The sequence below is a fragment of the Coenobita brevimanus genome, chromosome 102 (assembly GCF_032717465.1).
Source record: "Coenobita brevimanus isolate Jiangsu-jjx chromosome 102, ASM3271746v2, whole genome shotgun sequence".
Classification (NCBI taxonomy): Eukaryota; Metazoa; Arthropoda; class Malacostraca; order Decapoda; family Coenobitidae; genus Coenobita; species Coenobita brevimanus.
The window spans coordinates 18,845,023-18,858,117 of NC_137055.1; positions in this window are offsets into that span (position 1 = coordinate 18,845,023).

Below are 13,095 nucleotides of genomic sequence, written 5' to 3' on the forward strand. Positions count from 1 at the left end.
ACTGTACAAAGGCATTACGTTTCTGTTGCTTAAAGCACAGGCCTCCACGAATCGGGTCCAGTCTCCTGCCCCTCACCCCCTCTTCCCGCCACCCCCAACCCAATCAATCCCTTTCCCACCTTACCCCTCTTACTCAGTTACCAGACAAGCGTGTGCCTTACAACTGGTTCGCTACCACAGGTCTCACTAGAGCAGGTTCGATCCTGTGGTACGGTGTAGTACTTGGAACTTTCCTCGAGTGTACTGTATAGAATAGAAAAACCTGTACTTTACACAGGAAAACATCATCCAGTATATTATCACTACGTCGGGAATCGAATCCAGGACTCTCAGGTTGTGAAGTGGATAGCTGCCTGACTCACCTGAGTCCCGGGTTCGATTCCCGGCACAGTATTAATATATTAGATGGATTCATGGATGGAGGAACACATACGCACCGTTATTTTAGACACCAGCACATATATGCACCGTTACTGCCTCTTGTCTTCATCATCTCTTACCACATTTCTTTGCCTAATATAGTCACCACTTAAAACAGTACCGTATAAAAGATTCCTCTGTAATATACAGTATCTTTATGTTTTTAATCTTCACTTGCAACTGAATATCACTACCACCTCCTACCAAAATCATCTACAGTTGTTTCTGTTATTATGGTATTGCTGTAGGCTATAACATCCCTAAAAAATTATAATAGTAATCATCAGCTGCCTTTTCTCTTCACTTACCATTGACAAAAACCACCACATAAATGCAGACTACGGTATGTCCAGGAGGCTGCGATCTGTGCAACACGGTCTTTAATTCTGTAGGTGATATGGTACTACTGTATGTTTTTGTAATATATTTATGCAGTTAATTGTCGACATTAGAAAATTAACAGTAAACTAGTCGACGTACGATGTCATACTGCACAGTATATCGTTAAAGAACAAATAGAAGAACAATTCATAATTAACGATAATACAGACCTATCAGAAAATGTTTTGTCATATAGAAGAAACAACGTATTGATAAAGGATGTTCCTTTGTTATTTGTAGGAATGGAACCAGGACGAGAGAAAAAAGATTTTTAGAAAAGTGAGCAGACTACATGGGGAAAAGGTTAAATTTCATGGCATTCTTAATAAAACAAAAAATTAGAGGCGATGGGCCAGTCGGGTCACTGCATTAACCTCAGACTATGACGACATATTTAATATTTTGTTCTTGCTACTCAGATCATTTTATTCAACTTAGGGGTGACTTTTCGAACTAGAGTAAAAAGTTGCAGCATTCAATAACCCCCTTTTTTACAAAAAAGATCCTCCGTAAATGGAAGATAATCTTTTGCAGGTTACAAGAATCAATTATAAAATACACAATCTTTATTAAAAGATATGTATGTTTGTCAATAAGAAGGTGGCCGATATACAATTACTTGTCCATATACTGGTTCCGTTTATTTAATTCTCCAGTAAGAGGTGTATAATGGTGTGAATTATAAGGCGGCAGATGCATAGAAGCTTTTCTAGTTGTCACTTGCTGTAATTAAAAATAGCTCCTGTACAACTGATGACAAGAAGCCTTGGACCAGGAATGACCAAAAGGTGACGACTAAGGACGAACAAAGGACATGCTACGGATGGCGACGTGGAATGTGGGGGGTCCAAATGATGAGGTGAAAGAGAGAGAGATTGCCCAGGTGCCTGAGGGTGCAGAAGCGGATGTATGTCGATTAACTGAAACTAAGTGGTGAGGTGAGAGTGTGAATGAATGGCGGTATGGATAGGGTATATGCGCGGGAGTAAAGGAGAATGAGAGGGCAAAAGAAGGATTGTCCACTGTAGTGAGTAACAGATGGAAGGAGAATATAAGAGTATGGATCAGTTGGCTCAAGGATTGTGTGGGTAAGATTGAAAGTTGGACTACAAATGTGGGTGATTGTGTACGTGCATGTGCCAATGCAAGATCGTGCAAGCAGAGTATGAGAAGAGTTCTGAACAAATGTGGAAGCATGCATGGAACAGTTTGAAATGAATAAGAGAGCGTTCTTGACTGGCGATATGAACGGTAAAGTAGGGAAGGTGAAGGTGGATGGAATAGATGTTGAGTGCGGTGTGCCTGCTGAGATAGATGAGAATGGTAGTGCTTTAGTGAACATTTGTGCCAGGAGGGAGTTGGTGATAGCCAATACCCTCTTCATGCACAAAATGATCCACAGGTATACATGGCGAGTGTAAAGAAGGGTGGATGTTGAACCAAATGAACGGAAGGCAAAGATTGATTATTTGTGTGTGGATGGAAGGATGCTGAAAGTGTGTAATGGATGCAAGAACATATAGAGGTTGGAGGAGTGGACTTTCTGACCAGCACTTGGTGGTGGTGAGAATCAACGTCCAAGTGAAATGGAGAAATAGAAGAGAAGGACAGGACGAAGTAGTATATGCAAGAAGAGTGGAAAGGTTACAAGAGGATGACGAAAAGGCAGAATATAAGACGGAAGTGGAGAAGCAATTGGGTAAATATGGATTGCAGCAGATGGGGGACATGGAAGAAGAGTGCAAGATATTCACAGAAGAAATCTGTGCAGCATGTGAGGTGGTGTGTGGAATGAAGAGATGATTTAATGGGGTGCAAGGAACAGCACTGTGGAATGAAGAGATGTGACTGACTGTGGCACAAAAGAAGAAAGCATATAGTGAGTGGATGAGGAACAGGGACGTGGAAGAATTTGAGAGATAGAAGAAAGAGTTATATGTAGAGAGGAAGAGAGAGGTGAAAAGATTAGTGAGAGAGAGTAAGAAGAGAGTGGATGAGGAATTTGGAAGGAATTTGAGTGCAAAGTGGAGGGGATGTAAGAAAATGTTCTGGAAAGATGTAAAGAGAGTTAGACGCGGTGGCAATGAAGTTAGGTGGGGAGAGAAAGCAAAAAATGATAGAATACTAGTGGAAAAGGGAGAAAAAGTGAGTAGATGGAGAGAACAATTTAAGCAATTGTTGACCATAAAGAATGAAAGTAATGTCAGTATAAGTGGCTGGGGAATGGCTGGTAGAAGAGGGGATGTGAGAAGAGAGGGAGAAATCAGTAGGATGGAAGTTGTGAAAGCAATCAAGAAAGTCAAAATGGGGAAAGCCCCAGGAATTGATGGAGTGTGTGGTGAAATGCTGAAGCATGGGGGAGAGATAGTAGTAGAATGGATGTGGAAGATGTGCAGATTGGCCTGGGAGGAAGGTTGAGTCCCGAAGGATTGGAAATCAGGTATAATTATGCCCTTGTACAAAGGTAACGGGGAAAAAGCAGTGTGTGGTAATCATAGGGGCATTTGTCTTCTTAGTGTTATAGGAAAAGTGTATGGTAGGATACTTATTGTCAGAGTTAAGGAAATAACAGAGGAATTGGCTGGAGAAGAATAGGGAGGTTTTAAGGAGGAAACAGGTTGTGTAGATCAGATATTCATTCTTAGGTCTTTAGTGGAAAAGTTTCTAGAGAAGGGAAAGAAGTTATATGCGGTCTTCATGGATTTGGAGAAAGTGTATGACAGGGTGGATAGACAAAGGTTGTGGAAAGTATTAAGAATATATGGAGTAGATGGGAAGTTGTTGAATGCTGTGAAGAGTATGTATGAGGGTGCTAAGGCTGCAGTGCATGTGGATAGTGAAATGAGTGAATTTTTCTAAATGAAGGTATGATTGAAACTGAGATGTGTCATGTCTCCATGTCTGTTAAATCCGTTTATTGATGAGGTTATAAGAGAGATACAAGGTAGGACAGTGGATTTTGGAGTGCCCCTAATGAGAGAGGGCAGTGTTTGGAAACTCCCTGTATTGTTGTTTGCAGAAGATACTGTGTTGTGTTAATCAGATATTCCCATGACTGTTCAGTCTGTTTATGGATGGGGTTATAAAAGAGATGCAAGGTAGGACAGTGGATGTTGGAGTGGCCCTAATGAGAAAAGGCAGTGTTTGGAAAATCCCTGTATTGTTGTTTGCAGATGATACTGTGTTGTTAAGTGAAGACGAAGGAGAGCTGCAAGTCTTGGTGGATGATTTTGGTTGAGTGTGTAAGAAACGGAACCTAAAGGTGAATGTAGGGAAGTGTAAAGTTATGGTCTTCTGGAGAAGTGAAGTCAGTGAATGTACAGTGAGGTTGGATGAGGAGGAAATGGAAAATGTGAGTGTTTTTAAGTACTTGGGTAGTGTGATAAGTAAGGATGGAAGTTTGGAGAGTGAAGTGCTTGAAAGGATACAAGAGGGAAGAAAGGTTGTTGGCTCCTTGAAGGCAGTGACAAGAAACAAGGAAGTGAGCATGGAAGTGAAAAAGTTACTACAAGACAGTATTGTGATATCAGCTCTAACGTATGGATGTGAATCTAGGACCTTGTTGGAGGGACAAAAGTCAAGAGTGAAAACAGTGGAAATGAGTTTTTTGAGAGGAGCCTATGGAGTCACATTGTGAAACAGACTGACAAATGAGGAGATGAAGGAGGGTTGTGTTGTAGATGTGCTTGTGATAGGAAGCGTTAGGAGAAACACACTGAGCTGGTTTGGCCATATGGAGAGGATGGAGAGTGAGAGACTGACGAGGAAAGTGTATGTGAGTGAGGTGGAGATGGGAGGGGGGTGAGAGGCCAAGGATGAGATGGAGGGATGGAGTGGAGATGGGAGAGGGGGGGGGGAGGCCAAGGATGAGATGGAGGGATGGAGTGGAGAGGCATATGAGAGAGGGCGGTGTGAGCTGGAGGCAGGGCAGTGAAATGGCGGGGGACAGGGCGACATGGAGGCGATATCCTTACTAGATTAGGATGTCTGGATAGATAGATAGATAGATAGACGACTGATGATTGATTTTGATGTTTCAGTATGCTAGTCTTCCGATCATTCTTTAATGTTTTCTTTCATAGTAGTCTGTGTGTGTGTGTGTGTGTGTGTGTGTGTGTGTGTGTGTGTGTGTGTGTGTGTGTGTGTGTGTGTGTGTGTGTGTGTGTGTGCATTTTGCTGATAGGGTGTACAATTCGGTAAAGTATATTAGGCTATATTGCCAAAACTGGAAAAAGGATTGTAATGAAATCTGGCAGGATGGTTGAAATTGGGTCCCAGGTGGGTCATTTTCATTTTCATATCAATTAATGTTTTCTGAAGGGATGGTTTGGGCCCTCATATAGTCACAAAACTCGATACGATAGGGTTTTGTGAAATAGAAACCTAGCTCATAACGATTTTTCTTATAATGAGGTCAGTATAACATGGATTCAATGGGTATAAAAAATGTGATCTTCACCATGAAACAAATGAAAAAAAAATCGTTTTAGGCCTGCTGTCAGCGCTCTTCAGTAACACCATGCTTTCCATTACTGGCAGCATGCTTACCAGACAAGGTTTCCAAGTCACAAATTACAGTATTATAAACAAAATAGGTTATCACTTCACTAAATATTGTACACCGCACTGTTTGTTATGTACTTGCACTGCAGTTTAGCGATAGCAATGGTATTTCAGTGGTCTTTCATGCACAAAATGGAACTAAAGACAAACGATCACAGCAAATGTAAACATTGGGTGGCCATCTTGGCTCAATCGGCTGACTGGGAGAGATCATCCGGCTGACTGGGAGACCTGTGTACTCATGGTTGGCACAATTTCTAAGTCAAAAGTTTCAGTACTTTCACACACAAAAAGTTATCATATCACTTACTATCGCATGTTGCACTATTTGTTAAGAATTTGCACAGTTATTTGGCGATAGCAATGGTGTTTCCATAGCTTTTCATACACAAAATGGAATGAAAGTCAGACATTTACAGCAAATGTAAACACTGGTGGCCTTCACGTGCTTCACAACGTCTTGGAAATTGCAGGCACAGTATGTCCTACCCCCTGCACATCTAGTTACCTCCTGGCTGTTCCTATGCTGCTCTCTGAGGGAGAGGAGCAAGGGGTGTGCACGTGATACTGCATGTGATAATCACGTTTTGCAGAGTTTGCAAATACCCCGCTCTGGTCACAAGTGGCTGTCAGTGGCTACACTGCGCATTCTTGCAACAGCGTCATACAGTGGGTATACTGTATATCGAAGCATATACAGTTGGCCGCACTCCCGCATTCCCTGAACCTCACTATACTCAGCGATGTGGCACCGCTGTATTTGTTTGGATATTTGGACGCGTAGCAAAATGAGGAACTGGGACCTTACAATAGTGACGTGGCACGGACAATGAGTAACGGAATTTTCCTTGCAGCATCAATGCATTGTCAAACGTATGTATCATTTAGACAGTGATAAGCATTAGGATATAATTAGACCCTATATCGGCTGTCTAGTTTGGTGAGAGGAGGTATGACTAGTGATGGATGGGAGAGAACGGAGGGAGGAGGGGGGAGGGGCGGGCTCTCCAACTATGGATAGCCTCGGCAAGAGTTTCGGGAAGAAGGTTCACCAGCAACAATCATATAAATCTGGTTCTGTAAGAAACAAAGAAACCTTCACATATGTAAGAGTCATACATCACTATGTTGGAATAAACAAATAAATGGAGAATAACCATGTAAACAATTCCTGCTGTTTCATTACACCATTTGGATGGCGTGCCGAGCAAGATGAATAGATTGTCGCAGCATAAGTCATATTACGGTATTTCTGGTAGAAGTAACAGGAAGTAGCATTTTGACACCTTGCTGTCACCTATGAGGGTATTCTGTTAGGTACAAACAAAGTGCAACTACACCGTAGGCATACTAACAAGCTTACAAAATTACATAAGTTTTTATTTAAGGACATGTCTGCATTCTGTATAATAACATCAGGTGTCGCTGGTTTTCATTACTCGTTCTCATTGTCACTGACTGAAACAGAAGTTAGCATGATTGTGGTAACAGGTGAAGCAGTAAGTGGCCCCATGAATCAGAGTCCATCTCCCCCGCACCAACCAGACGCCACATCACATGATGAGCATAAACAAACTGAGCTCTGCTGTGTTTTATGTATCATTATGTCACGTTCATAGCTGGACTGAAATATTTAGCTCTCTTTACAAAGGTGAAAGCACGCCGTCTGTGTGTGTCTCTAACCATGTGATTGGGTGGTGTCTTGCTCGTTTCCTGTATTTGTTTCTATCTTAATGCTTGGCAAGGAACATGTTGGTTTTCTTTTTTGCTGATAACTCAAGCACTGCAACGATGTCCAATTATTTCCAGTGGCACTATCAGACACAATGGTTGTCTGTTTGTGTCCAACAACCACTTGCTAAAACATCAGGATTTTGAACGAACAAATTATGTAAGGTACACCCCCCCCCCCTTTCCACTGCATCTCGCTCCAACCCCGGTGACGTCATTGAAAAAACAGCCAATTGGGAACATACAGAGGCGCCTTCTGGACCTTGGCTGTGAAACTTTTTAGATAGGTCACTGGTTTCACGATGAACAGACAGCAGACTCAGCTAGCTCTGCAAGCTCAGATCATCGCGTTGAGCGAGATAGGTGTGATGAAGAAGGACATCAGTCTTCGTTTAGGTGTGTCTGTAAAGACCGTTAGGAAGTGGGTTAGAAGATGGAAGGAATCGTTGGAGTAAAGGGATTTGGGTAAGTGTGATGAACAACAGTTATACCTGGTGAATAACAGAACAGCAAATTATTATTATATCATCAGAGTAGGTATTCATAACAGTCATAAATGATATATAACCACGGAATATTGCTGCCTAAGCTTAACTCTTTTCCTTTGCCCAAGTATTGCTATTACTTGATGGGACACCCTGTTATACTCATATATCATAACATTACGTTCATACTTTAAAAAAAAGTTCCCGTTCAAGAGTGACCACTCCTTAACAAGATGCCCTGATCCGACGAGCAGTAGAGCGGGACCCTTTCACGAATGCAGCTGCAATACGGGAACAGCTACAGCTAAATGTATCGTCGGATACTGTGCGAAGACGCCTTCACGAAGCAGGACTCCATCACCGTTCCCCAGCCACGAAGGAAGCACTGACAGACACGCACTGTGCTGGCCATCTCGCATTCGCCCACAGATATGGTGGTAAGGACATGACGTTCTGGTCAAGGGCTGTATTCGCGGACGAAAAAAAGTTCAGTTCGACGAATCATGGACGGCTACATGTGTGGAGAGAGAACAACACCAGGTAATATAACAACTTTGTATCATCATGCACATATCAGTGAATGCATGTTGGTCAGTGTGGGAGGTTAAACCTAGGAATATAGATTATTCACAATATATTGGAATAGTGATATATATAATGGATAAAGGTAGACAGACCGGCTGAAGGGAACCAATAAATGGGATTCATCCTTGGTCCTCTGTTTTGCAACCTAGTGGACCTTTTATCTTCTTTACGGATATGAACGTCGTCACATCCACGAAGAGGGACGCAGCGGGCACGTGAATTGTAATATGTGGGGCTACATGTCCATCCATGGCGTGGGCAACATTACCCAAACTGAGGGGAGGTTTACCACAGAGAAATATGTTGATATTTTGGAGAACTTCTTCCTGCCCTCCCTTCGACAAAGACAGTTCCCCTTCCCGGCTGGCCCTGTGTTATTTGTACATGACCGCTGTCCTGTGCACACACCCAGGATGGTGCAGGAGTGGTTTGCTGCACAAGAAGACGTTGAACTACTGGACTGGCCTAGCAAGGAATGTGACTGCAACCCAATCGAACATCTGTGGGCACTGGGCGGAAATGGTCAATTGTTGGGAGCTAGGTAGGGAAAGAACATCAGAAGCGTTAGTGGCCCACACAAAGGAACAGTGGGAGTTGTTCCGTCAACGCCCACAGCTTATGCGGACCCTCGTCTCCAGCATGCCGGAGAGGCTGAGAGAGGTGGTCAAGAAAGAGGGTGTCCGGACACTCTACTGACTAGGATGGATCTCAGTATTGCACAGACGTTAGATTCCTGTATATATGGATAATGACATGCAATTGCACCTATTACAAATGTGTAGTAATTATTGCTATTTTCCTACTATGGAACACTACTCTAATGAGGTCTACTTTGCGAGTCATTATAATCTTTACTAGTTTAAGGTATAAAATATATACGGTACTTGACAAATCAGTTTTCATTCCCTTATTTCCAACATTATGTATAACCCTTGGCACCTAAGTTAATGACAGACACACTGTGACCATAATTTATGACAAACGGAGTATCCTCACTTCATCCAGTATGAGACATATATGTAAATTAGTTCGTCGATTTTACATTCCTCATAATGATGAATAAATTCTTCGTAGATTGAGGAAATGCAAACAGGACTGGGCCGAGATGAATAAGAAAAGGGGTGGGGGTGGTTTCAATAATTTGTTTTGGCAAGGATTTTTTCAAACAGCAACAATTTTTTTATGCAAGGAAAAAGGAACCAAAGGCCAGGAGCCCGCAATTATTGTTCCTTCCAAGAGAATAACAAAATACTAGAGAGAGCAAAACTCAAGATCCGATCATTTCGAGATGCCTGGACACATTGCGATTGAAAGACTGGAGATCATAGGAAGCAGGGAACACAGACAGAGGGAGACAGTTCCAGAGTTGACCCATTGCATAAATGAAGGACTGGGAGTAATGGTTAACTCTTGCATTAAAGAGTTCGACAGAAAAGGGATGAGAGTTTTCTGCTAGAAGTGTGCTCTGCACCCGTCGTAGAGGTGGAGGAATGAATGCAGACAGTTCAGAGGAGCAGTGACCATTGAAGTAACGATAGAAAAAAGATAAAGATGCAACAGTGCGACAAAGAGACAGAGGCTGAAGGACGTCAGTAAGAGGAGGAGAGTTAATGAGACGAGAAGCATTTGACTCCACCCTATTGAAAAGAGCTGTATGTGGGGAGCCTCCCCACATATGAAAATTGTACTCTAAACAGGGGCGGATAAAACCTATAAAGTCAACAATTGTGCAGAGGTAAAGAAGGAACGGAGTCGGCTTAGCACACCTAATCTCTTGGAAGCAGATTTGAGAAGAGATGTAATATGATCTTTCCAAGATAAGTCCCTAGTAAATGAAACCCCAAGCATGTTCAAGGATGATGCAGGATTAAGCTGAGTATTATTAAACATTAGTGGGTATACCTGTGGAAGAGTTTGTCGGGTTGATAGGTGTAAAAACTGAGTCTTTGATGCATTAAAAACAACCAGATTATTTTTACCCTGGTCAGAGATACGAGCCAAGTCAGATATTAGGTGAGCCATAGCTTCATCCCTTCTTTGTTGAAGTAACTGCTGAGATGGACGTTCCGGGAACCGAATGGAAAGGTGGAGGGTGGAGTCATCAGCATACGAGTGGATAGGGTTAGATGTACAGCTTAGAAGGTCATTGATGAATAAAAGGAAGAGAGCTGGTAATAGGACACAGCCCTGAGGAACACCACTGTTGATAGATCTAGGATAAGAACGATGGCCGTCTACAACGCAGCTTATAGAACGACCAGAAAGGAAGCTAGAGATGAAGGCACAGATAGAACGATAGAAACCGTAGGAGGGCAGTCTGGAAATGAAAGATTAATGCCAGACTCGATCGAAAGCCTTTGAGATGTCAAGTGCAATGGCAAAGCTTTCGCCAAAGTCCCGAAGGGAGGATGACCAGGAGTCTGAAAGGTAGGTGAGAAGATCGCCAGTGGAGCGTCCCTGACGGAACCCATACTGACGATCAGAAAGAAGGTTGTGATAGGAAAGATGCTTGAATATTTTTCTATTAAGAACTGACTCGAAAACTTTTGAGATACAGAATGTTAAGGCAACTGGACGATATTTAGAGGGTTGGGAATGGTCAACCTTCTTTGGGACTGGCTGAATGAGAGCAAACTTCCAGCAAGAAGGAAAGGTACAAGTTGATAGGCAAATACTCTTTCTGTATAACTGTCTTCAGACATAACCTCTCAGAAGTCCATATGTGATCTCCACAAATCACATGACATGTTTCTTGCTGAGTCGTAAGCTGGAGCCCAATACATTATAGGAAACGAGCGAGAAACTACCCATTCACAAGGTTAGGGGCACACCCAGACGGCGTGCTTTCACCTTTGTGAAGAGAGCTAAATATTTCAGTACAGCTATGAACGCGACATTACGATATGTAAAACACAACAGACCTCAGTTTGTTAAGTGTTACGCATATCATATGATGTGCCGTGTGGTTGGTGCGGGGGAGATGGACTCTGATTCATGGGGCCACTTACTGCTTCACCTGTCACCACAATCATGCTAACTTCTATTTCTGTTTCAATCAGTAAGAATGAAAATGAGTAATGAAAACCAGTTATACCTGATGACATTATATGGAATGCAGACACTTCCTTAAATAAAAACTTATGTAATTTTGTAAGCTTGTTAGTATGCCTACGGTGTAGTTGCACTTTGTGTACTGTATACCTAATAGAATACCCTCATAGGTGATAGCAAGGTGTCAAAATGCTACTTCCTGTTAGTTCTACCAGGAATACCGTATATATGACTTATGCTGCGACAATCTATTCGTCTTGGTCGGCACGGCATCCAAATGGTGTAATGAAACAGCAGGAATTGTTTACATGGTTATTCTCCATTTATTTGTTTATTCCAACATAGTGATGTATGACTCTTACATTTGTGAAGGTTTCTTTATTTCTTACAGAACCTGCTTTATATGACTGTTGCTGGTGAACCTTCTTCCCTAAACTCTTGCCGAGGCTATCCATAGTGGGAGAGCCCGCCCCTCCCCCCTCCTCCCTCCATTCTCTCCCATCCATCACTAGTCATACCTCCTCTCACCAAACTAGACAGCCGATATAGGGTCTAGTTATATCCTAATGCTTATCACTGTCTAAATGATACATAGTTTTGACAATGCATTGACGCTGCAAGGAAAATTCCGTTACTCAATATCCGTGCCACATCACTATTGTGAGGTCCCAGTTCCTCATACTGCTACGCGTCCAAAGATCCAAACAAATACAGCGGTGCCACATCGCTGAGTATAGTGGGATTCAGTGAACGCGGGAGTGCGGCCAACTGTACAGTACATCGTTATACAACTCGTTATAGATCATAGGTTATACTCTTACACTTATATACGTAACAGATCTTCCATGGGTAGACAAGATGTCTCCCGGCATGTTATAGAAGCTGAGAGAATTAAATGATTATTAAATTTTAAAAATAATAATGCTAATATAAGTGGATAATATGAAAATGGTCTGACACTATGAAATTGTAGTAAGTGTACCGGTTAGCAAGGAGATCAATCAATCAATCAATCATTTCCTGTGGCACCCTCGGGGATGCATAGGGCCTCGATGAACTCACACCACCACATCCTATCTTGTGCTAACTCCTCAAGATCTCCCCAACACTTATCTCCAGCTTCCCGTCTCATTGTCCTCACCCACGTCTCTTTTGGCCTTCCTCTACCTCTCCTACCAAGTGCCACCCACCCTGGTGTACCTCGTACTATTCCCTGTCTCCTGTACACATGTCCTAGCCACTTCCATCGTGAGAACCTAACATTTTCATCGACCGGCTGCACTCCCGTTATTTCTCTAATTCTACTATTTGGTATCCTTTCCCACCACTTAACTCCTAATATTCTTCTAAGTGCTTTGTTTTCAAACACCAAGAAATTATTTCCCATAGTCACTGTGCTGTACCAGGACTCGTGTCCATAAATTAAGATACTCCTAACCATTACCTTATAAAGTTTGATTTTTGTATGCACAGAGAAATTGTTATTATTCCAAATATTTTTAAGCATTCCCATTGCCTGATTAGCCTTCTTTAACCTTTCCTCGAATTCAAAGTTCAAAGAACCATCCTTGGCTAAATAAGTACCTAAATATTTAAACCTATCAACTTGCTTCACAACCATACCTCCAATTACACATTCCTGCGCATTTTCCATATTCATATTGATTATTTCAGTTTTTCCACAATTAATAATCAAACCCACCTTGCGACCTTCACTCACCAAGCAGTCCAACACTCTCTGCATCTCTTCTGGCCCATCACAAATCAAAACTATATCATCTGCATAATCTAAATCCAAAAGTTTCCTGTTCTCTCCCCAAAGTATACCTGCACCGGTTTCTGTTCCAACGCGTTTCATAATGTAATCAATGACCAATAT